A 25,618-nucleotide genomic window follows, 5' to 3' on the forward strand; every position below is an offset into this window, starting at 1 on the left:
CACTGAGAGAAGCACTGTTACTTGTCTCTGAAGAGTTAGGAGCTGAGAAATTCTCCGTTTCAGGTAGACTGCACCCAGCTTCTGTTGGAGCTTCATCGGGTATCAGAGCCACATGTGTGCTAGAATCTAATTTTTATCATCACTGTAAGAGGCACCAGTGCTTGGACAAACACTTCATCTTCTGCTCAAAATCAGCAGAAGCTGATTTTGGGATAAGGCAAAAGTATTTATATCTAGTCCAAGAGGTTTTTAGGTTTAAAGCTCTGGACACTGGAGAGATCTAAAGATCTGCAGGGTTTCATTCATTAGCGTAGTTGTGGTTGCCTCTAAAAGCCAAGGAATAGAGCAAACTTTTGGTGTGGGAGCTTTCAGAAATGTCAAAGGAGGTTTCATTTTCAGAAAGAATTATCTTTACAAATGTCTAGCAGAGAACAAAGTGAGCAAAATGAGAACCCTGGTTCAAACGTGAGTTACAGATTCCTTGATCATTTTTATCTGCCCATTCATCCATTCCCTGCCCAGGGAGTTTTGTACTACAATATGAAAAGAAAATAAAGGGAAGGCACATCACATCCCCAAAACCTCCTTTATCTCAGGTCTTTCTCAAAGCTGTTTGGTACTTCCAAGTCAACAAGTTTGCTGCAACAAACTGTGAGAGATTGTATCAAATGCTGAAATAAAGGCTTTCTTCTGAGTCTCACCATCTTTATGCTCCTGGCAGCCCCTAGCACCCTGTGGGGCCATGCCCAAAGGGCAAATGGCAGTGCCCTGGCTCCACTAAACTCTCTTTTCATTCCTCCTGCTGCTGTTTGGGAATATGAGCCATAATAGGGGGAAGTGTTAATGCTGATATCTAGTGTATAGAGCTTGAGCTTCCCTCCCAGCGTTACTTACTTAAATTTAACAGGTAACTCCATCCATCAGGCTGGACTTCCCCTCCCAGCCAGAGGAGGGGAGCCAAGCCATGTGTTCCACCTCATAAATGTCAAGCCTGTTACCTTCTGAATCTGCTAGTGATAGAGGCAGTATTAGCAAGGTACCAGGTGTGCCCCACACTTGCAGCCCATCTGATGAGAGGGAACATTTTGGTTCCTCGTCTTCCTCCCATTCATTATTTTGCTGTCTTCTTCTCCAGTTCTGTTCCCCAAATACCTCCTATGCCACTGAAACCTTCACAGATGTTCAGAAATTTTTTATGTAAAATTCATATAATATTGTAAAAATACGATAAAATTTATTTATACAATTTTGACATGAACTATACAAATTGAGATATAATTTTATATAAAATTTACATACTTAAAAAAACGTGGGAGGCAGGATGGAGAGCTTGATGTTTTCTGTCTACCCTCTAGAGCTGGTCATTCTTGTGCACCTGGAGGTTGAATTTCCTTAGTCAGCTTCTTCCCTTCCTCCATACAGTCTCTCTGCTAGGCTCACTAATGGGAACCTACGGAAATGGGCAGTCAGCACCTTGGGGGCACTGACCTAAGGACACTTCTTCTACCCCAGGATTACTTCAATAGAAAACCAACACAGTCCAAGGGCTTTTGTCCAAATTGATAGCATTAAAAAGTGGTGAAAGAAAAGCCTCAGAAAAACCTCAGAAAGCCTTTGCCTTTCTTTATGATGGTTGGGATCCTAGAGCTCTGCTTTGCCATGAAAAGTTTTCTAATTCCCTGCCTCCATCCAAAGCAGGATCTGTTCCATCCATACCTGCAGTGCTCCCTGCACAAAGAAGCCTTCATCTCATGTGGGGACTGAACAATTAGTGGCTGCCTACAGAGCACCAAAACCTGGCCTCGGTAATGAAATGAAAGTGAAAATGGTAATTAAGCTTTCCTAACGAGAAAAAAAGACAGACTCAAAGGAACTGAACATAAAAAGAAAATAACAAAAGCTCTGTCAAAATGTACTATGCTATTTTTAGCTTTTCTTTATTTTCTGGGGACAATAACTTTGCATTAATGTAGTGTCTTCCATATATTCATCAATTAAGGGTTCCACTAGGAGCCAGAAATATTATTGTCATCCTGAAGATGTGAACAGTGCTGTCTTGGCCAGAGAATACCTCCTAAACCAGGGACAGAGCCCAGTTTTTGAAAATGCCACATCCTGAAGCTCCCTCACCATGATCTCCCTCCCTTTCTTCCATCTTTATCCAAGGAAATATTATATTGCAAGACAATAAACTCAAACAGTTTTAATGCAATAACCTCCTGGAATTATTTCCAGTGGAAAGGAGAGACTGGGGACCTTCATGGATATCCATTATCATACAATCACAGAATCATACAATCGTTTAGGGTGGAAAAGACTGAAGAATTCTTTGGCCTGCTCTGTAGGTGGGTGATGTGTTGTGGAATGAGGATGAAGAAGGGATGTGAAGAGGCATTGAGGGAGCAAATTCGCGCTGTGGGAGACCAGGAGAGCCTGCTCTGGTGTCTGCACCTCTGAGAGCCAGGGAGGTCTCCCTGCTCCTCCACTTCTGTCCTCCAGCTCCTACACTGAGAAATCAGAGAATGATTGTAAAACGTGGTCTGGGCTGGAAGGGATCTAAAAGAGCATCTGGCTCCACCCCCCTGCTATGCTTCCTCCTATTTCATGATTTATTACTGATCCTGTAGGTCTGTCTGGGGTGCCAGCCCAATGTTATGCTACCATCCAAGGCCCCAATTCTTGCTACTCTGTGCCACAGTGGTCAATCCAATCTTCTATAAAAAGGCTTAATATGGACAATCCCCAAAATGAATTAAGGAGAAAGTGAAAGGGAAGTGTTGGGGGGGGGGTTCACCTGCAGTGGCTCCAATGCCATTACTAAAAGTAGATGGAAAATGAGGTGTTGAGTAAGGAATAGTGCACAACAGTCAGCTCTGTGAGCTGGTTTAAAACCCAGCTGAGAAACTAGTTCCTCTCAAGGCTGCTTCCCTTTCCTCCTGCACCTCTTCTGATAATGGAGGAACACTGGGAGAAATTATAGGTTGGAACCCAAATTTACTGAAACATCACAATAAACACCACAATATTAATAAAAGAGTGTAGAAAAGAGAGAGAGCTTTTTACCCATGAAAGGTGGGTATTCACCACCAAACAAAAATACTTCCTGAAGAGGATGTGTGGTATAGAATAGATAGGGCTAAAAACTTTACCCCCTTGTCTCTGTACCCAGGACAATGTCAAAAAACCAGAAGGGTAACACATTGCATTTAATAGTAGCTGTCCTATGGCTAGAAATGAATATTTTAAAGGAAGAGTGAGGATACTCACAGGAATGATTTTATGATTATTTTGAGCAACAGTAGAGCTTTCTCTTTTTGTCAGGGACTGTTTTTTATTTGCACAGTGCCTAAAGCTGCTTCTCTCCTCTGGCCTGAGCCATTATGGTAATAATGAGAACAACAGCTGCCGCTGTGCTCTGTATGTTAATGGCTGTGTGCTGAGGTGAGAGAGGGTTACAGAGTACTGGCAAAGATGAAGAGAAAAAAAAAACAAGACTTGGATATGACAGGAATGTTTAATGATAACTGTATAAACAGTGGGGAACTGACAGGCCAAAACTTTGGTGAAGAAGCATAATCCTGCTGCAGAGACCCATTAGAGAGAACAAATGCAGCACAGTGATGGAACTGCTGGAGAAAGAGAATGTCATAAGGAGAATTTGTATTTTCCCCCCCTTTTTAATTCTTAAGAAGAAGACATCCTTTCTCAAAGAAAAGGTGAAGAGAGTTTTTTATTATTACCACAAGAAATAGGCTGTGAACATGGAATTCTTTAGGACAAAGATGATCAGAAGACTGTGGGATTATGTGAGCATGCCATACTAATAAAACTGATGTATTCAGGACACACTGCACAGGAAATAAAAGGGAAGCTGTGGGATCAGAAGTAAATTAAATGAAAATTAAAGCCAACCTGTAAGATGGGATGTATAATTCTGTACTGTTCAGGAGGTATATACAAGAATCCCACATAAAAGAAAGGTTTTGATAAAAGGCAGCATGCTGCTTACCCCTGGTCTTTGCCTTTTGAAGAACCTATCCCATGGGGCACACAGGATTGTAAGAAAAAATGGGCAAATCTGAACATTTTAGCAGATGCAAAGACGCTCATAAAGGCAAGAGGACATTAACTAAGCAGGGGCCATACCCAGAGGGTAAATGTCAGTGCCTTGGCCCTGCTAAATTCTCTTTTCATCCCTTACACTGCTGCTTGGGAATATGTCAAAGCCATGATAGGGGGAAGTCTCTGGAACTTTGTGCTAGGAAGTAAAAACATTTTTTGATTTTATGAGGAATATTTTTAGAGGGACCTAGTTTACTATATTTCCAAAAAAACCACAGACCAAGTAAAACTCCCAGTTACCCAGAATCCTCCCTAGAACATTATTTTATGATGTTCTGTTGATTTTTTTCTCTGACGTATCCCACTTATCCTTATGATTACTACTTCCACCCCACAATACAGCAAACCTCTTTTGCCCCTTCCATTCCTCTGGGATGAGTGCAGGTCATGCAATCAGGCTACTTTTCCTGGCAAATCTATTGCCTAAAGTATGAAAAGAAAATTAAAAGCAAGTTACCTCTTCATACTCAATGGAAAAAGCTAATCTATAATTAACTAATACTAACCAAACAGACTATTAATCAAATTTGAGTATTTATCTATTTGACCCCTCTATGAGGTGACTCTCATCAGCCCCACCCAGCAGCTCTGCAGTCACATCACCCTCTCCAACTCTCCTGGCTGCTCCTGTCAGTCAGCAGCTCTTGCTCCAGGCACCTGCCTAGGGCAGAGGCTGCTGGAGGCAATGCCAGCAGGTCCTGCTGCTAAGTACAAACCCTACTGTCTTAGTGGAAATCATGCAAAATACATTATTTGGAGATGCTTTTATTCCAGATTCTTTCTTTTGTGTGCATAGCTTTTCAAACCCCCTGAACACAGAAATCCAACAGTGTATGTCTGAAAAAAATGAATGTGAAGGGAACAGCTTTATGAAGCTAATAGCTTTCCATCATTTCTCCTCCAAGTCACTCCAGAGGGTAGGAGGACCAGTTGGAAAAAAGCTGGAAGAACCCTCCTAGGCTAGTACTGAGGGACCCAAGCCAAACCCACCTTGGTGCACTTGGAAGATAATTCAGAGCAAGCTTTGTGCTGACAGCAGTTGCCATCCCCATGCCTGCAGGCCCAAACAGACATCCTGGGTTCTGTTCACTGGATTGCCACACAGAGATGGGTATGGTCAGATCTCTGATGTGGCCCCTGGGGAGCACAAGGCATCACCCAACCATCCAGTCAGTACAACTCTGATGTTTAAATATCAATTCTTTTTCTGCTGGGGTCTCTCTTGCTTTTAAGCATGGGGTTAATCATCTCCCAGAGAAGTGCTGAAGACTCTGCTACCCCTTGACCCTCAGCCATGAGCTGGGGACCAAGAGAGCTGAAAGACTGAGCCCTCCAAAGAGCAAATATTAGAAAGAACTGATTTGGAAATAAATTAACTGAAAATTTTTATTGCTAAATTCAGCATATGAACAAAAAACAAAACAAACAAACAAACAAACAAAACAAAACAAAACAAAAAAAAAAAAAAAAAAGAGGAACACAAATGGGGTAGGAAAATTTTCATCATGTCAAAAAAATTACTTTTCTGCCTACTGAAATGTTTCAACAGATACATCTAGCCCAGCCTTTCTTTGCTTACTGAGACAACTCAAAAAATACTTCCTGACATGGATAAGACTCCCCCCAATGCTCTGTATTTAGTTTCTTCTTTATAACAGCAGCCCCATGAAGATAACCTTTAATATGATGATTAGGGCAGATTTATTATTCCAGCCTAGTCCATCTTCTCCCCTTTTGCCAGTAATTTGGTGGCATGCAGAGCTGAGACGGATGGTCTGCTTAAGCATGCAGTTAGCACCAGTCTCAATTACTGAAATGAACTATTGAGAAAAGTTTAAGAAGCCTCCCCATGCTCCTCATCATCTTCTAAACAGTTAAAGCTCCCTCACCAAGAGAAAAAGTTAGCCCTTCCTTGACTCTCTTTAGGGTAGTGCCATCAGATTGCAGCTGCCCAGTCAGGTTCCCCTTAGACATAACAGCCAATTACAAATTTACAGTGTGCCAGGGAGCTTCAAACTCCAGCCTGGCACAAATTAATGACATCTCACATCACCAGCAGGAAACAGTTGTTCTTTGGAATTCTTCTTCCCAGGGTGCAAGCAGACCAGTAATGGCAAAAGGCAGATGGGCAAATCAAGAGCCAAACTTCCACTGCCTGCAGCAGCTCCAGGTCTCTCCATAGCTCTGATGAGATTGTGGCTAGAAACCTAAAAGAAATGCACAGAGGGTGCTGCAGGCTGCTGCAAGGGCTGGGAAAGCTCTGTTGTTTCCTCCTTGCAGCTGTGCAAAGGTCTGAGGGCTGCCAACACATCTCTGTCTGGCCAGGGCAATTCTGGCAGAATGCTGGGAAAAGCAAGCAGCTGTACCCCGAGGACTGATTGACAAACTCTGCCCTCCATTGCAGCTGAGATGCTGGCCCACGCTGCTGGCTGTAATGGTTGGTCCTTCATCTTTTGAATGGACTGTGAAAAAGTGCAGTAAAATTACATTGCTTCCCCCCCAAAAATAAGCTTTTCCCATCTCACACATCAAAGCTGCTGTTTTGCAACTCAGCTATGTTTGCTATGCTATGCTATGCTTTCTCTTTTCTGAGACAAATCTGATCTCACCAAGGTTGTGCAGTTTGTCTCTCTCTCTAATTATTGTAGATAATTAGGGAAAAATTAAAACAATGAAGTTGTGTGGTATTGACACGGGACCTTCAGAGATTTTTTCTCCACCTGGCCTTTTTTTCCCAACTGAACATCATTTTGAATACAAACAGGCTTGAAACACTCCTCATCACATGCAGAGGTGATTTTAAAGATTCCTGCAACAGCAGGTCTCTGCAATCCCAAGAGGAGTCCTGCAATGCTTTTTCTCACCCAGTCCTAGTGGAGTGGAGTACCTGCCATTTGAAAAGCAAGCAAGCATCAGCTCCCTGAAGTGGGGAAACACCCAAGAAGACATTGAAAGGCTACAAACACAAATATGGACACACAGATGTCCCTTATTGAGCCAGCCTTGGGGGGGAAGGACAGCAGCTGAGCAGTTGAGACATGGCCACTGTGCACCGCAGTACCTCACTGCTGGTGACAGTGACACTGCCATCCCACCATGGGCCCTGATGGTGGAGAGCAGAGCTTGCACTGTGAGCCAAGCAGTGCTGCAGCTCCAGTTTTAAATGCAGGCTCTTGTGGTGTTAGCAGCACATGAGGGGTTTAGCAGCCCCAGTGCTGCATTAGGAACAAACACATCCAATCATACATAACCGGTCCTGAGGGGTGTTGCCAAGCAAGCACAGTTTAAAATCAATCAGGCAACAGCATAAAACACTTAGCACTTGGCTGAGAGTTTCCACTTGTCCCTGCTCAGCATCCATCCTGGGACAGACACAGGCCCTATGGGAAAGGCAAGGAAGAGAAAGCACCTGCTCTGGCACAGCCTCCCATTCTTGGCCAGGCCTGTCCTGACTCCAGGGAAAAGCTGGACCCTCAACCTCAGCTTTCAGCTCAACTTCACCCAGCAGTGAGGACAAGTCTGTACCTCTGACAAACTGCTGTGACAAACTGGTTACAGTGCTCTAGCTGCTGGTTCTCTGAGGCCCTGTATTTCTTGCTGGGTCCAAATAGAGGGTCAACTGGGAGCTACAACTCCCAGCCTGGGGCAGGTTGGTACCAACATCCTACAGTCTGCTCAGGGGCCAAATTAATTCCTGGAGTAATGCCTTTACCTCTGATCTCCATTGACAGCATCTCAGCTGGACATGAGGCTCCTCTGAAACCTCTCCACACACCTCAAGCCTGTGCTGTCACTGAGGTGATTTTTATTCTCCCGTAGGAAATAAAAAGCTCTGAAGAAATCTGCCCTAGAAGAATAGATTCGGATTAGTTATAAGGGAGAAATTTTTTACAGTGAGGATGTTGAACCACTGAAACAGGTTGCTCAGAGTGGTGGTAAATGCCCCATCCCTGAAAACTTTTGAGGTCAGGTTGGATGGGGCTCTGAACAACTTGGTCTAGTGGAATGTGTTTCTGCTTACTGAAGGGCTTGGGCTAGATGGCCTTTATGGGTCCCTTCAGAGACCAGCTATTCTGTGATTCTATGATTCTTTGAAATTCTAACTTCAGCCAAGAGCTGGAAATACTGAAATATACAGTTGAAAACCAACTTACCTCCCTTGGTGAAGTTTGCTTTAACACTGAAATACTGGAGAACCAACTGGATTAGGCTGGAGATAAACACAACAGTCTTCCCCAACTACTACATTTGGACCAGAACTATGCTCAAGAATCATTGTGAAGCAAACTGCAGACCCCCAGGTCCAAGGGAATTAGAGAAATTCATGATTCTTCAATGGGAGAAGTATTGTGTCCTACCCAGGACAGGAGTACTAGAGAGTGATTTTAGGAGAAGACTCCAGGCGATACTTGAGACACTTGAAAAGTACTGTTTGAAAAAGCCAAGGCATAACATTGTCTAGCAGCAAAGCAGTGGTGGGATGAGAAAGGCCAAGACGCACACTCCATCAGAGAACCTCAGCATTCTTTAAATTTGCTTTGCAGTGAACATTTTCCTTAAAGGTTCAGATTTCAGATATCAAAGACAATCTCCTCAGGAATTGGAAAGAGCTGTGAAATATGGAGTGGTTCTTAATCAGAAGTTGTGATATTTCTTCCAAAAATATGTCCCAAAACAAAACATGTTCTTAAACACTGCAGTTTTCCATACATGAAAAAGTGAGGAGTTGGAATACCTAAATATTGTGGAGAAGGGTTAAATTTTGGAAGCTGCCAAAGTTCTCAATGACAACAAACACCTGCTGAAAAGAAAGAAAGAGAGAACCACCAAACCCCCAAAACTTCAAAGAATTTCTGTTGAAAAGCAATTTTAATGGAGAAAATCAGAGTCAGATGGTACCTGCAAAACTTAGCCTTGACTCTCCTAAAGAAGAGTATAAAACTCTACCTAAGAAATGAAAAAAAAAATTTTTAAAAAGCCAAAACAATTCACCTGGAAGAGGTAGCTGTTGAACATGTACACATTTTGTGCAACCATACAATAAAATGATGTATGTCTGGTACCTCTGACAGTTCAGGATGGCACAGGAGCTTAAGAATTTGGATCAGACTGAAGGAATGTCTCCAAATGTGGCCAGGAAAATAGACAGAAAGCTAGAGGGCTTGAAAGGGGAGGACAGGGTGATGAACTCTAAATCAGCTTTTTTCCTGCCTACATAATAGAGCATTTCTGCCATAACAGATCTGTGAGTATTTCTGGTAGGTTTGGGCATAAAAGGAATAGGATACAGTGTGCCCATTTGGAAGAAATCGCTAGCATGTTATTAAATATTTAACCTTCTGAATTTAATTTGTTAAATCCACTGGGAGCCGTTTCCAGATTGTTTGCAGTGTGCTCTGGGAGCAGTTCCAGGTAAGCAGCGACTTTAGCCCTGCTTGCTTACCCTCACTCTGGGGCAGAAGGGACAACATGGAGTGATGAAGAGTTTGAGTTCTTTTTCAGCTCTCCCTTTGCAGAATAAATGGCTATGTTTCCCAACTGGTTGTAAAACCAAGTCACTGCAGTGTAGCTGTTCTGATTTACACCAGCTAAAGGTCTGGCCTCCAGTTAGGAGGAAATGGGCTGCCAGTTTAATTACTTCATCCCTGGCATGGTATTAATAATCTGGGAATAAATTTTATGATGCTAAGTAACAGCAGCACTGAAGCTTTTGTCACATGCATGACAATTAATGTATGGTGCATGGTATTTCTGCTCCTCCTGCACTCCCTTTTAAATGATGCCCCTCGTGATTTGAATTTCAAAGAGTACTCTCTGATGGTGACTGCTCTCAGGAGCAGCTCAGTGCTGCTTTGTTGGCTCATCAGTTTTGATTCTGTGCCCAGATGCTAAGGACAGAAGCATGCAATTAATTTGGAAGCACAACCCTTGACTGATTTCAGTTGGGAGATTTTTCTTGAACACCAAAGCCCCGATATGTCCCTGTCTACCTTTAATATTGTCTCTATATGGAAAACATCTTTCTTTTCTGCTACAGATCTCTTTTCTGAGAAGGTATCTCAAGATTTTGCTATATATACAAATATATATTGTAATATACAAAGAGACCAGCAGAGAACCACAAACTGTAGGTGATTCCTTCGTTGTAGGGAAAAGGAGATCTGAATTTTTGGGACACTGATGAGTAAGGTGAAAAAGAAAATAAGCTTGGGATTCAAACCTCTTCCCATGAACAGGAAGGACAAAAGACAAAAAAACTGCCTTTTTTCAATACCATGCTTTTTTAAAAAAAAATTATTTCCCTAGAATGATAAAGTCTTTAAGGCTCCAGACTTCCTGAGGAGCTTTCCCATACACATCTCAACCCATGCCATGGTGCTCTGAGCCTGGAAGTTCTGGTTAGGTTAGGACAAGAGGAGTATGCCTGCTTCAAACCATATCCATAGTCAGAGCAGGATGCCATCTTGGGAGCTAGGGAACTAGGAACACAAACTCCTAGGCTTTCTGTATCACACAGGATAAGCAGAGAATCTCCAGAGGACCTCTAGGGTATTTGTTAGGACATTTCCTTTGGGAGAAACCTGTCCTCTCTTAAGAAGTTACTCCATGTGAAAAAAACCCCATTCATCATATATAAAAGACAGGAAAGCACAGGGAAATCAATAAGAAAGATACATTTATCTTTATAAATTTATACGCAATTCAATCAGTTAATTCAATGAGCATTCCTGGCAGCTAGGTATTTTTCAGCCAGATGGATTAATTCTTTTAGTGGATCTAGTGAAATGTTGTTGGGCCACTGAGGAGTATTCAAGCCATTTCTCCTTGGCTCCAGTACTTACAAGCCATGATGTCCTATTCTTCTGGCCTGTCTCTTCACCTTTTCCCTTCCACAGGATTTCTTTACCAGTATCTTTTTCCTCCCCACCTGTGAAATCTGACTGTCTCTCATGGAGCTGTCTGTAACTTTCATCAGCTTCTCACTCTTGTTCTCTCTCAGGTTCAGAACCTTCTCTTGTGCCCAGCGGTTTTCCATGGTCTGTCCATGCAGACAACACTGAGGCCAGGCCCTGTCACTGCCTCCACGGCTTAACAGGTCTGCAGGCTCTTGTCAGGCACCCTGAGGAGCAGTGGGACTGTGTCCTTACCAGGGGAGATGAAGCAGGAGACTGGAAGTAGAAATCTGAAGTCCTCTTTATTTTCACAGCCTGTTAGTGCAGAAAGAAAAAGGCATTTCCTTTCGTTTTTGCCAACACCAAAGCATTTTTCTAATGTTACAGGACAGGCACTGTCTAGTTTAAATCTGAAGGATGATGGAGAATTTAGAACCCATCATGTCCTTTTGTGTGCAGCTGCTGTTGAGGCTTCCAAGCTATGGGGCTTCACCCACGCTGTGTAGGCTGCAGGCAGCAGGAAAAGAGCCTGGCATTCTCTTTAAATCACAACTGTCAAGGTGGGAATCACACACAGAAGGCTCAGCTTGGCATCCTGCTTTTCCAGCTGCTGCCCCACGAGTGTTGTATCTCCCCCAGATAACTTGTGTTGAGTCCCTTGGTACTGCCAGGATGATCCAGGGTTTCTCCACATGCCCAATGATCCTTAAGGGGGTGAACCAACTCAACGTGACAATCTGAAATACATTCAATTTAACTTTACCCATCAGCAATCAATTTAACCCATCAGCATGCCCAGATATAAATCCAGGTCTGAGATCCCCTACAGGACTAGGTGCCCCTAACCTCTGCTTTTACCGTCCTGGCTACCTAAAATATCAGATTTTTGGGGAAAGTACTGTCTCTTACCATGTTTATACACAGGTCCCTACATAGTGGGTGCCTGAGCAATCCATAATGGGTCAAATTTCGTGCCACTCAGCTCCAAAGGAGTAATTTCAACAGAGCAGTTTCACTGTGGATGAAAAGGCATTTAAGGTGAGATGCTAGATAACTCAGGAGATCCTCAATCACATCCAAGAAGAGCTTTATCATCTCAGATATTTAGCTGACTCTGTTCAATGTCTGTAGCACCTAAATATTTCACCAGTGGCTGGTTCCTTCCTTTATAAAAAAGTCACAAGGTGGCCTTGGCATGTTTTCTGCCTGACAGATGGCCACATCTCAATTAGCACAAACCTGTGCCTTTCCTGTCTACCTTCAAAGGCCAGTGCAAACATGACACAGTTCCTCTCCCTTGGAGGTGCCATACTGGTCAAAGAGCCACCTTTTGGATAGGAAAGCATTGGTGCCAGAACTTGCTGCATGGCTTCCTGGAAGAATCCCAAAAAGTTCAAACATGTGAGCTGTATGCAGTGAGGCAAAGCACAGATGGCAAAATAAAAGCAGTGCAGGTTTTTTTCTGAGCCTCTGAGTCTCTCAGTTCCTGGACATATGAGAAACTGGGCTTCTTTGTATGAATTCAAGAAACCTGCCTAAGGGAAAGGAGGTACAGAAAACCCCTTCTAGAGACTGGAATATATAAAAGGTGAGTGCTGTCACACTTTTCCTTACAGGTCCCTCCAAATTAGTTTAGCACCAGATGCAAAGACCTCCTTCATCCTCCTGGCAGATGATACCTAGCCACCACTTCTGGTTTAATTAGGCAGACAGTGACTGTGCTTAGATTTTTCCTCTGTTGCAAGTAAGTACGCATATCCAGTTTATAAAGAAGAGTTCAAAGCAATGAAACATCTGATCTTGGGCTAAGCTACATCATTCACTCAGCCAAAAAATTTTATCTTTTGCTTGTCAATTTGCTGTGAATACAGAATAAGAAAAAAATATGTTCAGCTTGGCTTAATCCAAATTCTCATGTTTATTCTCGTCTCAGAACTACCAGCAAACAAATCAACATGAACCTCAGCATCCACACAGCTCAGCCATTCCAGCTAACCAACTTTTCTTTCTAAGAAAGTTAAAAGCACTCCTGGCTATGCCTTTGGAGTTGGATCCAATTACATGGAAAGATTCTTTTTGCCTTTGGCAAGAAAAAATTACAGATTTTGGGCTACTTCCTGATTGCTTTGTTCCATTACTCTGAATTATAATCAAACATATGGTTCAGATCATACCAATAATTCTGCCATGATTTTTGACTGACAGAACCCACAAGACAAAAGCCCTGCACAACTTGGAGCACAGGGTCCTAGGGCCTAGCTGCGCCCTCTGAGTGATGAGCAATTCTTTGGGTATTGTAGACCTGAAGGTTATTATTTTTATTCTGGTTCATTACCACTGTAAATTCCAGCTCTCAGCCCTTCTCCAAACCCTTCACCTTTCCATCCCCTCCATATCTTCTGCTAGCTGTGCACCACAGGAAGATTTAGCAGGAGTGCAGCCAAAGATTTAAGCTGTGTTCTTCTGCTAAAAGAAGCAAATTTCTCTGTGCTGATTTGGAAAATCTGGGCTCCAGTCTTGTACTGAGAAGAAGCAGGAGGAGCAGCACTTGGTCTAGCCTCTCTCCTTCCCTCTCTGGTGATAGGTGGTGCTGCTGCTCTTCCTACAGACCACCAAGGCACTTGCAGGACACTGCCTTTCCACTTTTTTACTGGTGGTGTCCTGAGCATGCATCGTATCCTAGATTCTGACTTTGGACAGCTGAGGACCACAGTGTAATGTGACACTCCCATGAGCATTTTAGCACATCAGCAGCACCAGTTAATGATTCTCCTGAAATCCTCCTGGCTACCACAAAGCTCTGTTCCTGCATGACTGGATGTGTGGCTTCCAGACCAGGACTCTCTCCTGCTCTCACGCTGTGCTGGTTCCCACATGGTTTGGTCCTAAGGCTTTCAGAGCAGCTCTGTCTCTAAGGACTCTCCCAGACTGTGCAGAGCACCCAGGGGAGCATTGATCAGGACTGTGGGACTCCCCAGCCAGCTGCTGTTCCTTAGGGTGCTTCCACTGAAGGCAGTGGCCAATTGTTGGGTCAGCACTAGCCCTGTAACAGCCCTGCTCAGAGCAACTCATGGTGAAATTATTTCCCTGAAGCTATAGTGAGATGTGCCTGCAAAATCTCATCCCTTCCTTGACTCCTACAAACCTCCATTCTGTAAGAAAAGCTGTTTGTACATCTCAAATTTCTGCTTCCAGGTGGCATTTCCTTTTTGACATCCTGCTTCGATGGCTCCCAAATCCTTAGCTCCTCACAGACAGAAACTGAAGGAGGCTCACAAGCCGTCATGGGCTGCCCTGCTCCAAAAGCTGTCAGACCCAGGGAGGTGGACTGTCTTCCTCCCCACCTTTGTCCCTCTCAAATACTTTTTTGTGTTGCACCCTGTCAGTGCAGTGCTTTGTGCTTCTGTCTGCATCAGCTGTGGAGGAAAGTACCTTTAGAAACAAAAAGAAAGGGTAAGTTACCATTGCTAGACACACAGTGTGAACCCCCCAGCACAACCTGTTATTGAAGAGGACTCTTAGTGATGCTACTGCACCTGAAGAGAAACAACCAAATCACAAAAGAGCCTGCTGCAGTTCACCTGCTCCACCACAAGCCCATTTCTGTTGCTATTTCAAGAACTTCCTCCAAAAATCAGCAGGGCACCAGTGAATGCAAATATCAAAATCAAATCAGCTTTCCAGCAAAAGGAATAGGACAATTTATGGCAAATGTAGTGCCATAGGATAGTGGCATAATTAACACTTGTTAATTATGAGTTAATTAGTGTATTGGTAAATCTTTGATGGTTTTGGGCAAGAGAAGAGGCTGACTAGAAAAAAGATAAGTATACCTTGGTTTGTAGCAATGGTTACAACCCCTGTTATTGTTGGATTGTGATTGCTTCTCTACTTCAATTTTCTTGGTTCTGCTGCAAAATTCAAGTAAAGGAAATGAGGCTAGATTTCCTCATGGACACAAAGTCCCATGGTCCTCCCAATCTGGAGGAAGAATGTGCTTAGTTTGGTTCAGGGAGAATGGTAAAGGAAGAGAAACAGTGTTAGAGGAAATTATTACTTCCCTGATGTCACTGAATCTCAGTTTGATAACATCATGGAAAAAAAGCCAAATCATACTTTGGAAGTGTCAGAAGGAAACAAACTGCCTGGAACTAAGAAAATATGACTTGATGATCCAGAAATCTCTTCCCCAGTCCATTCTGCATAAACGAATTTTTTTTCTGTCAAAAAAATATCCCAACAAATCTGTTTGGTTTTCCCCTATTTCACAAATACATCTGGTCACTAAAAAATGTATTTCAGCAGGAATTCACCATCCATCCAAACCAGCTGGTATCTCCTAGCAGTTGCACTGATGACTGATGAATTTGCACCTTTGTCTGCAAGCTAAGCCCCCTTAAAGTTATGTCCCTGTACAAGCAGAATAGAAAGGCCTAAAAGTGTTATGTGGTAAAGACATGATGATGGTGCTTTAGAGACTTCTGTTCTCAAGAAAGTAAAGGTGAAAAACATTCTGGAGAATCAGGGTGATCATAATTTTGGGCTATTTCTTCCTGCTGATTATGCATGAATTGTCTCCCAGTGCCTATTACATTAAAGAAGAAATTTTTTCTCTAAGATGCAAAATCTCCCTGGCAGTCTGGATCAACTCAGGAAGGAGCAAAGGACCAGATATTTAGAAGGAGAGAAAAATCTTTTGTGAATACCACTAGGATATGCTAAACACAACATGAGTTTGGAACACCAATAAAATTTTCTGGAAGAGCAGAAAACAGGGCTGGGGAAAAACCCTAAGATGGGCTCAAGTTAGTTATTCTCCTTCAGCAAAGATTTTGGGAGTATGAGTAACAAATGATAAGCAAGAAGTGAGAGCAAAAAGCCGTAACCCGGAGATTTGGAGGCAACAAAAATGCACCAAGGTTTTACATCTTTGTGTCTCTCTCCCGGTAGAGGCAAAAGGAAGCAGCGATCTAAGCAGGATATATGATTTCCCAACAGCATTTCGAGCTGTGGATGTTGAAAAGCATCTTAGAAAGAAGTGGTGACAGAGAAGCTTTCAGGGAAATGCCTTGGCTAGCAGGCCTGTTGGGAACGATAAGAGAAATGAACGAACACTGCTTACCCCTATTACGCAGGATTATTAGGAAAGCGGGGAACACCCCTGAACGCCGTGGGATGCAGCCCGGTGCTCTCGTCATTAAGCTAAAAAATAAAACACGAATATTTAAAGCTCTCCAGACCTGCTGGAGCTTCCCTATCTTCTTGGGGAGCTGTCCCTGGGTGCTGGGTAGTAGTGCCAGAGTCCCGCCGCTGCAGGGCAAGGCGTGACGGCAGCCGGGCCGGGAGCGGTGAGAGGAGCGGGGCCGCGAAGATTCGCTCAGTGTGGGGAACACAGGAGACATGGCTGGAAGAAGGCCTAGAGAGGAGGAGGAGAATGAGGAGAGGGAGGTCAGAGAGGGCAGGTTTTGCCATACTCACCCGGGGCGGGGGTCGCACACCGAGGGATGAGAGGCCGCCCTGCTCTGCTGCGCTGCAGAAGGAAAGTTGGCCGCGCTGCCGGCAGGGCTCGTTCTCCCGCCTCCCTCCCCTGCTTCTGCCTCTCTCTCTCTCTCCCTCCCTCCCTCCCTCCCTCCTCCTCCTTTCCCTCCTCCTCCCGAGCCCACAGTGCCGCCGAGGCGGTGCAGGCGGCGCAGCCCGGTCTGTGCTGGCGCTGTGCAGTGCCCGGGCCCGGGCCCCGCCGCCACCCCAGCCGCGGGCATGCTGCCGGGCGGAGCGCCCGGGCGCTGAGCCGCCCCTCCGGCGGGAGCACCGCGCTGCGGGTCACCTTGCGGGGAGGTGAGTGACCCCACCAGCCCACCGTGTCCGATGCACCAAACACCCGCTCCGCAGCATCCTCCGGAGCATCCTCCGGAGCGCGGAGCGGAGGCGGGGGCGCCGCGGCGGAGGGGCTCCGGGGGAGCGCGGCGGCTGAGGGGGCCGCCCGCAGAGGTGCTTCCCCTGCGGAGAGCCCAAATCACCTTACCCGGTCTGGGGGGAGAAGAGGCTTTTCCAGCGCCGCGGCGAGATTGGGAGCATTGGAAGGGAAAGTGCGCGCGAGGCTCTTTTCCCTCCCCTCCTCGCCCCGTGAGGAATCCCATCCAGCGCGCTGTGGCAGAACAGCTTTCCCTCCCAGCTCCCGGGAAGGGAAGAGGGGCTGTGCAGGGGTATGCGGCGGCAGAGCCCCAGCCGGGGGCAGGCGGCGGGGATGTTGAGCTCCTGGCAGCCGCAGCTGCCCTTTCCCCTCGCTATCCTGCTCCGGAGAAGCACTGGGCTGGATTCATTTCCTTTCCCATCCTCTAGTTTGAGAGCAGGGACAGCTAAGTTGGAGAAAGGGATGGTTGAGGCATGGAGATAGTGGTGGTCCCTGCTGTCGGTGGCAGTGGGGTGGCATTGGGTAGGTCCCTTGTACCTGCCACGTCCTTCTGGATGGGGCATCCCGGTGTCATTAAGGAATTCTGCAAGGGGGTCAGTCGTTCAGTAGGCAGAGGCTGGCAGTGCACTGAAACCTTTCTGGAACTGACACTCCAGGAGCACAGGCCTTCCTGGAACAGGGTTGGTAGCGCTCCCAGTCCAGAGTGTGCTGCAGGGAGTGAGGTGCAAGGGTCTGTGTGGCACTGGTGGTGGTGGGATGTTACCCCCCCGCTCTGATAGAACATGGAGCAGGAGTTGCTCCAGAGAGCAATCTGTTGAGCTGTGCCTTCAAAATCTCTGGAGGGGAGCTGTAGCCTCCATGAAAGAGAAAGAAATAAAGAAACAAAGAAAAAAATCTAAACTTTCCAGATAGATTAAACATCCAAATTGTAATTAAGTAGATATTAATCTGGTGTAAACAGAGCATTAGCACCAATTAAAAGATGCTTTGATGGTCTTAAACTCAAGATGAAACATTAACTGGCACGTAGAAGGGGATTTTTGTGTGTTCTAAAAGGCAGAACAGAGAATACACTTTTCTACATTCATGTATTGAAATTACTTAGTTTTAATTATAATTAATTAACTGCCATCTCTAAAGTAGCTGCAAGTAGATGTTCTGTATTAATTTCAAATTACCTCACTTCTAAGGCAAACACTGATTTTACTGGACAAGGTGACGTTTTCTTGGCAGTTTTGGTAACTACAGGTCATACCAGGGTGTGTGTGGAATAAACTCATTTGTAGGATTTAAATGAAGTCTCCTCTCATTAAGTGGGCAGTCAGATGTCTCACACCACTGGTGCCACACACTCTGGAATAAATCTCACACACAGAGGAGGGCTCTTCCTAATACAAATGCAGATGTAATGCAGTACTGGTGTACACAGGCAGGCACCACCACAATACATTTAACTTGAGAAAGGATGCTGTCAGGATTTAAAATGCTTTTGCTTCTGAGGACAGTATTAGAGAAAATGTGCAATGTGTTTGGATAAGGTTTTTTTGGTCTTTCTTTCTTTTTTCTACAGCAAATTTATATTTGCAGACAGCTGTAAAATGCTTCCAGTAGAGTTTTTAAATTCTGTCTATGTGTTTATTAGGATTGCACATTACATATGTGGTTATTAAGAGTCCAAATTTTGTTGTCTTCACTTTGAAGAATTTTTACAGGTTATGGTTTATATGGTGCAGTTGGGAAAAAAAAAAGGAAAATAATTGCAGAGGTGCACACAGGAGAAAAATACTCTGCGTGTTCATTGGCTTTGCTTTGACAAACATGAATAGTGGCTGTGTGTAAGTTCTGAATACACATCCTCCAGCTATCATGTCAATTGTTTCTGACTACACTTTCTTGGCAAAAAGCTAGGAACTACTTTGAGTAATGGGGTCACAGCAGAATGCTCCTCTTCAGGTGTAGATGAGATTCTGTGATTTGACTTTGGTGCTGTAAAATCAGAAAACTGGTTGTTTTCCCTGCACAGGAAAAGACTGCATTTCGAAGCAGTGGTGCAGTGCATGAGTGGAGTGAGTCCATGCATGCCTTTAGCGGCGCCAGTTTTATACCTGCCATTCTTATGGATGTGCATTTGTATGTGTCTCTATAAAACCTGAATGTGCAAAGTTCCCTCTTATACCAATAACTCTCCAAATCTGTGCCATATTTTTGTCCTTATGCTTTGAGGCTTCACCGAGGCACAAGAAGAATGGACTAACTGTTCATACCAAGTTGGCATGATTCTAGCACAATTTTGATGGGGTTTGTGTGCTTTGTTTAACTGTTCAGATACCTTGAAAATCCCCAGGGAGAACAAAGAACTCTGAAATGGTATTTGCTAAAGGACAGAATCATAAAATTGTTTGGGTTGCAAGGGATATTAAGATCATGTAGTTCCAAACCCCTGCCATGGGCAGGGATACATTCCACTAGCTCATGTTTCTCAGGGCCCATCCGACCTGAAAACTTCCAGGGATGGGGCATAATCAAATAGTTCAGCTTCTAGAGAAAGAACCTAGCAACGGTATCCAGTCTGGTGTCTGGTCCTGCAGGCAGCTGTGCTCAGTGTGCTGCTTCAGTGCATGTCCCACAGCAGCTGCACGCTACATGCAGTGACTTATCCAGTCCTCTGCCAGCGGGTGGTGTCCCCATGTCACCCACCCAGCTTCCAGCTCCCATCCTTGTGCTCTTTGCAACAGAATGATCTCCCTTCTTCCAGCTGCCTGTGGCTCATAAGATCATGGAGGCAAGGTTGTGTTGTGGATATGCTGCCAGCCCAAAGCCTGTGTGTCCCTGAGGTCCCATATCCCTTCTCCCAGAGAACAGAGAGGATGGGATTTTTTTTTTAAATTCGGTTTAATAGGCGTCAGCAATACTCATTTCCATTTTTGTTTCTGCAGGGAGGGTTGAGTGTAGGGTTAAGAAAGGTCTGCCCCAGTGATGATACTGCTTCATTTTCCCCTGCCTGCCCTGTCTGCCTCCAGCCACACTCTCTCCATGGCTAAATCACTTACTCTATAAAGCTTTTGTCCCATGATGTAGTCCTGCCTCTGCAATTTTTCTAATCTGTATGGAGCACAGCTGATTTTATGGCCCCAGAAGTGTCTGTTTACTCTAATCATCCTTGCCCAGATGAACTGACCTAAGTGATTTTACAGTTTTTCTAGCAGTGACTTACAGCCCTGGGGTGCTTCGCTTGGGGCAGGAGATACAGAAGCTTCCATTTTGCACCAAGTCTGCACCACCACACTGTCTTCTGTTATCTCTTTATTTTCCATCAGTGCTTCAGGAATACCTCAAGTCCAGCCTGGAGCACAGCACTGGGGGCTTACAATGCAGAGTGAGTGTGAGGCAGTGTCTTGTCCTGCTTTGCTTCCTGCATGCAGTGTGGGAAAGCAAGCAGAGCCAGATGAGCTGGGTCTGTGCAAGAAATGGGCTCTCTGGGGGCTTGGCTGCCCATCAGGAATAAAACTGGAGTGAGTTAGTAGGACCAGTCCTGGATCCACATTTGGGTGTTCCTCTCTGTGGGCCAGCCTGGTCACAAACACAGTTAACAGGGATTTTAGGACCAAAGGGAGGTACAGGATTCAACCAGTAGGCAGACCAAGAGGGCCAGAGGATGCTGTGATGTTGGAATTCATGGGAGAGACTCTCAGGGTTCTTTTGAAAGCTCTTAGAGTAAGAATCACTCCTCATGGCTCAATTTCCCCTGTTTGAAATGAGCGTGGGGAGCTCAGGTTGTATGGTGTATGGGGTTGTATGATGCTCCTGGTCTGCAGTACTGGGGAGCCTCTTGAAACCACAGCAGAAAAAACACAGTCAGACTTTCTGACTGCTTTCACTCTGCAAAGTAATTGACAAGGTGTTACAGGTTTCAAGGTGTTTTTACACTGCACCTCCCACAGCCAGGGTTATTTACACCTTAGCAAGATGCTGTTAGTCATGCCAGTTATTTATTACCTGGAAAGCAGAGTGAATGGAAAAAGTTGTGAGTTCAGACTGAGCCCCACTAAGAATTAAGGCTGAAAAATTTAAGTCGTGAAGGAGAATTGCTACAAAAGTCTGAATGTGTCATTGTTTTGTTTTGTTTTGTTTTGTTTTTAATTTGAAGCAACTTGAGGCATAGTGAATTAAAAGCCCACTTGTTCAATTAAAAATAAATAAATGAAATGTTGCATTTCATTTTAGCTCAGGCAAAATGCTTCCATCTGCTCAAAATGAAATACTTTGCTGCAGGAATAACATTATTGTATGCTAGATCTATGCAAGGGAATTCCTCCTTTCTTTCCCACTCCATTCTTTAATTCAGATACTGAATTAAGCAATCAATTGCTCAGGCAGATGTACAGATGGTAATTGTTTTTAACATATATCTCTGCACAGGCAATCAAGAGACCTGGATTTTATTTCCAGCTCTATCTTGACATGACCTTGGGCATGTCACCATTCTCCAAGTTCCTAGTTTTTAGGACAGGTCACACCTCAAAACAGATTTGCTGCATATTGGTAATACCAAAATAGTGTGGAGGTTTTTTAATTCCAGTGTTAGCAATGAAACATTTAGCTATCACTAGTGCATGCATTCCTAATTTTCCCACTGTGAGTTAGTTGCACTGCCTTACGAAACTCCCCATAGTTTACTTTATAGAGTAAAAGGAATTCCAGCTGCTGAAATGGAACACATTCCCTTAAAACAAAACCTACTTTAATAAGCCCAACAAAATAAAAGAAGAAAAATACAAGTGGGAAAGGTTTTTTTTCCCTATTTTTTAAAAATATTTCACTTTGTAATCAGCACTCCAGATCCATATACTGCTTGTGATTTCTCTCACACATAAGGTCTGTATTTGTTGTTGCAGTTTCTAAATGTCTGGAATGCCTCAAACCATGCTGAAGCCTATTGCACTGTGCTTTAGAAACTCTCTCACCTGAGAGCTCATGCCAGGAAATCTGCAACTTCCTTTCATGATATGGGGCTGGACTGTTCTTCAAGAGAGCTTTCTCCTCTCTGCTTTCTCTGCGGTGGCAGAGGGGAAACCAGCTTCAAACACAGGGACATCTTGTTGAATTTGATAATCCTGGGGCTGAATCAGCTTCTGTTGATGGCACAAAGGGTCACTATTGCCACTTCTTGCCATTTTGGTGATTTAGAATGACTGAGGGGTTTGGGAGCAGTGCATGTCTTTGGGGAAGCATGGGAGGCAGGTGGAAATCTGTAAGGGTCAGAGGGATTTGAATTATGGGATAATCAGGGTGAAGGAATCACAGGAGGTCTGCAGTTCTGTTTCTTGCTCAAAGACAGGTCAACTCTAGGATCACACCAGGATTGTCAGAGCTTCATACAGTTGGGTCTTCAAAACCTCAAAGGATGGAAACTGCAAAACTTTATTGGGCAGCTTTTTCCTGTGCTTGACTGTCTTCATGGGGAAAAGTTTTCTGCTGATATCCAATACCCCCATGCAGAAGCACACAAGTTTTGATGACCTGCCAGATCTGCAGGGAATGGCAGAGGTTGCAGCCTCAGGCTTTGACAGCAGATGGGGACTCTGCCTTCAGCCTCACTTGCCTTAATGTTCCAGTTTTCTTGCCAATAAATCAGTCTGCTGGGCCAGTGATGCTTGATCCGTGTAGACGAATGTCCTTCTGGTCTGCTGTGAGAAGATGGCTGGGGCTTTTTAGCCATAGCCCAATGTTTCAACTGTGGCTTGCTCACTATTCAGGGGTTGAGTATTCAGAGTTTTCCAACTGCTTATTCACACAGGACATTGGGTGCCTGGCAAGGGTCTCCAGAAGGCTGAAGAGCCCTTAAGCTGTGCAAAGTCCCATGGAGAGAGGAGGAAAACAGCATTCTGCCAGGTCCCGGGAGACCAAAGGTGGGCAGTAACAGAGCTGGCTTCTGTTCCTGGTCTGCTAGAGCCTGGGGCACAGCATTTAGCTGTTCTCTCCTTGCCCTCCCTACAGCTGGTGTTTCTCTGTCTCACACCCTCTGCTTAATTAGTTTGTCAGGCACAGTCATCATAGCAGGACGCTGCAAGAACACCCAGCAGAGCGTGGCTTCAGTGCAGCTCCTCATTGTAGCTGGTCTCTGCTGTAGCACGAGTGATAGCTTAATAAACCACAGCATTGCAGACTAAAGATCTTGGCACTGCTTCCAGCTTCTTATTAAAATGAGAAAGGGGGAGGGGGAATCCAAGAAATTGGAAAGAATGAAGGTTAAAATAATTAATGGATTCACTTTTTATAGTAGACTGGGGTAAAAATATCTAACCCCAAGATAAACATTAAATTGAAGGTTGATATATTGATTATATATATCTGCCCGTTAATAACTTGAATTTGGCTTTTCCTTCCAGTTCTAGACTCAAGTGTGAAAATGCAGAATTATTTCTGGTTGGCCTCAGTGCCAGTGAGTGATTTGTGGGACAATTAAAACCATGCAAAGACAGAAGAAACCTGAATCTAACCAATTAAAATTAACTCTGCATCTTGGAGCAGACTGAAAAGCTTTCTTATTTCAAGAGCTCTGATGAATTTCACTTTCCTTTCACCATCACTCTGAAACCTCACTGTGGTCATAGGGCTCTTTTCTGCTTTGAATGTTGGCTCTCTGCAGAGAAGGCACCCTCTGGTTTCCTCAGGTGGTCTCTCAGAGGTTACCTGCTCTGGCAGTGCCAGCCAGGGAATCTGGGCTGCAGAAACCTGGAAACTGGAAAGATCTTAATTTTAGGATGTGCCTGTGAATCACAGGCATGTGAGCCTGGCCCAGGCCATGTCCATGAAAGCCCCTAGTGAAAATGGAGTGGCTGGATCCTTGTCCAAGGTAGGACAGGCTCTGCAGGCAGGACAAAGGCTCTGAGCCACTGCAGATGCACAGCTGCATTTTGCCCCATGGCCTTTGTGACCATGTGCCACTCTTTGTCACACCTCCATCTCAACCTGGGGGATTCCATTTCAGGAGTAATACTAATATAATTATTTCTTTCTCTTTTTCCCCCCCTCTTAATATATTATACTGAGAAGGCCTGAGTCTCATCACCTCTTCCCATTAAGCAATGCTCTTGCAGGGCCAAGAACATTGGGTCAGGCTTTGGTAAGGCAGACAGCCAGCTACAGATTAAAATTCACCTGGGGTGAAACCATTTTCCTTGATTGCATGCTGCCACCCACATCTCCCTGCTGACCTTCCCTGAGGCATGCTGCCTGCACTGCTATGTGGGACTCCAGGGAGGATGTCCTGAGCAATGGACTATCCCTATTATCTGTGGAGTTCTGTAAGGGAAGGATGCTCCCTGTCTTGTCCTTGACTCATTTTGGATGTTTTTCCCCACTTTTTTCCCATTACCAAGGGGGAAGTGTCATTCAGAATCTGCAGTATTTGTTTCCAAGGCTGGTTTAAATGCACAGAAGGTAAGGTACTGCCATATAGATGTTTAGATCCATAGTAAGACTGAGCAACAATGCAGCTCCAAGGCATGCAACAAAACTGCCCTAAAATGGCTTTTTCCTGAGTGCTGCTTAAGCCAAACTTTGGTGAAATGATGTGACCACAGGAAGGTGCAAGGCCAGACCCAAGTTTTCCAGCCATTGATGCAGTGATGAAGTGTTGACCTCTTCATACGTTTTTCTAGGAGGGCCTTTTTTTGATTTGTGAGTTTTCCTCCAATTTCTATTTTCTGAATATGCTACATCTGTGGCATATTCCTCCTGATCATTTCACCATGCTTGACAGGTGGCAGAGATAAGAATGTTTTCAAGAGAGTTTGCAGTTTTTGGATGAGGTCTCTCTGTCTTCAGCAGGATTAATGGTTGGTGTTACACACTGGGGGGCCTCTTATATTTTCCAAGCTGGCCCAGAAGAAACTCAGCAAAGTCTGAGACTTTACCCTTTACTTGATGATTGTTTCTCATATTCTGCCTGTGGGGGTGTATTTTCATATAGTTTCTTTGGGGAAGAAGTGGAAGATTTGTGGTCAAACAGCTGGAGGCCTAGCTGGATGGTCTTGTTGCCTGGATTGCACATGTAACTTCCATGGGATCCTGCCATGGTGAATTTTCTCTTCTGTAGCTTTCCTGCTGGTCCACTTAAGAGCAGCACTGAACTACTTGACAACACAATAAAATGGAGCTTCTGCATGTTAAAGCAAGTGATGTGAATGTCAGCACTTTGGGTCATGCTCTCTTCTATGTTAAACAAGTTTCTTGCTTAATTGGTAGTGTTAGAACACCCTTAGCAGTGGTGTAAATACTTCTTGCATCCAAAAGAGAGACTAAAGATATTTGAAGTCTTGAGTTAGGAGGAAACAATACTGGGCTTTTGCGAGACATTGGTCTGTTAGAGGTTGTCTGACATAAAAGGGAAATAGAGAGAAAGCACTGAGTAAAAAAATTATGTATGTTTATGTGTTTGTGTATTTCATTCTTGGTTTCCTCCAGACAGCACAATGGGGACAGGTAATCCTACATTAATGACTTGGTCTTAGAAAATCTAATCTGAAGAACTTTGAAGCCAATAGCAAGTCTCTAATTTTTATGCTCATGCCCAGAAACAAACCCCTGAATTTACTGTTGCTGTGGCCAGTACACCAGTATTTCAAAAGGCATTTTCCTTTGCCTATGCCTGAGAAAAACAAGAAGCCTGGTGAGAAAGTGTTTGAGC

At 44.4% G+C, this 25,618-nt stretch overlaps 1 protein-coding gene and 2 long non-coding RNA genes across 5 annotated transcripts in view; 1 reads left to right on the plus strand and 2 right to left on the minus strand.

Moving 5' to 3' along the window:
- Positions 1-4,205: 4,205 nt before the first annotated feature.
- LOC130251630 (uncharacterized) lies at positions 4,206-7,925 on the minus strand. Its single transcript, XR_008840190.1, has 4 exons — positions 7,835-7,925; positions 6,171-6,329; positions 5,113-5,259; positions 4,206-4,545 (listed from the first exon to the last, which is right to left on the minus strand). It is a non-coding gene; the product is annotated as an uncharacterized LOC130251630 (long non-coding RNA).
- A 2,857-nt stretch (positions 7,926-10,782) lies between these two features.
- On the minus strand, positions 10,783-16,638 carry LOC130251633 (uncharacterized). Its single transcript, XR_008840191.1, has 4 exons — positions 16,494-16,638; positions 16,138-16,217; positions 11,925-12,030; positions 10,783-11,330 (listed from the first exon to the last, which is right to left on the minus strand). It is a non-coding gene; the product is annotated as an uncharacterized LOC130251633 (long non-coding RNA).
- The window catches only part of SYNDIG1 (synapse differentiation inducing 1), a 46,711-nt gene continuing 37,424 nt past the window's right edge, over positions 16,332-25,618 (plus strand). The window contains exons 1-2 of one of the 3 annotated variants that reach the window (XM_056488436.1): positions 16,679-16,850; positions 22,724-22,835. The gene's annotated coding sequence lies outside the window, so the exon portion shown is untranslated. Of the gene's footprint in view, positions 16,464-16,678; positions 16,851-22,723; positions 22,836-25,618 lie in introns of those variants that run through there. The other 2 variants (XM_056488437.1, XM_056488435.1) reach the window with 2 other exon arrangements.

This window comes from Oenanthe melanoleuca, chromosome 3 (genome assembly GCF_029582105.1).
Source record: "Oenanthe melanoleuca isolate GR-GAL-2019-014 chromosome 3, OMel1.0, whole genome shotgun sequence".
Taxonomy (NCBI): Eukaryota; Metazoa; Chordata; class Aves; order Passeriformes; family Muscicapidae; genus Oenanthe; species Oenanthe melanoleuca.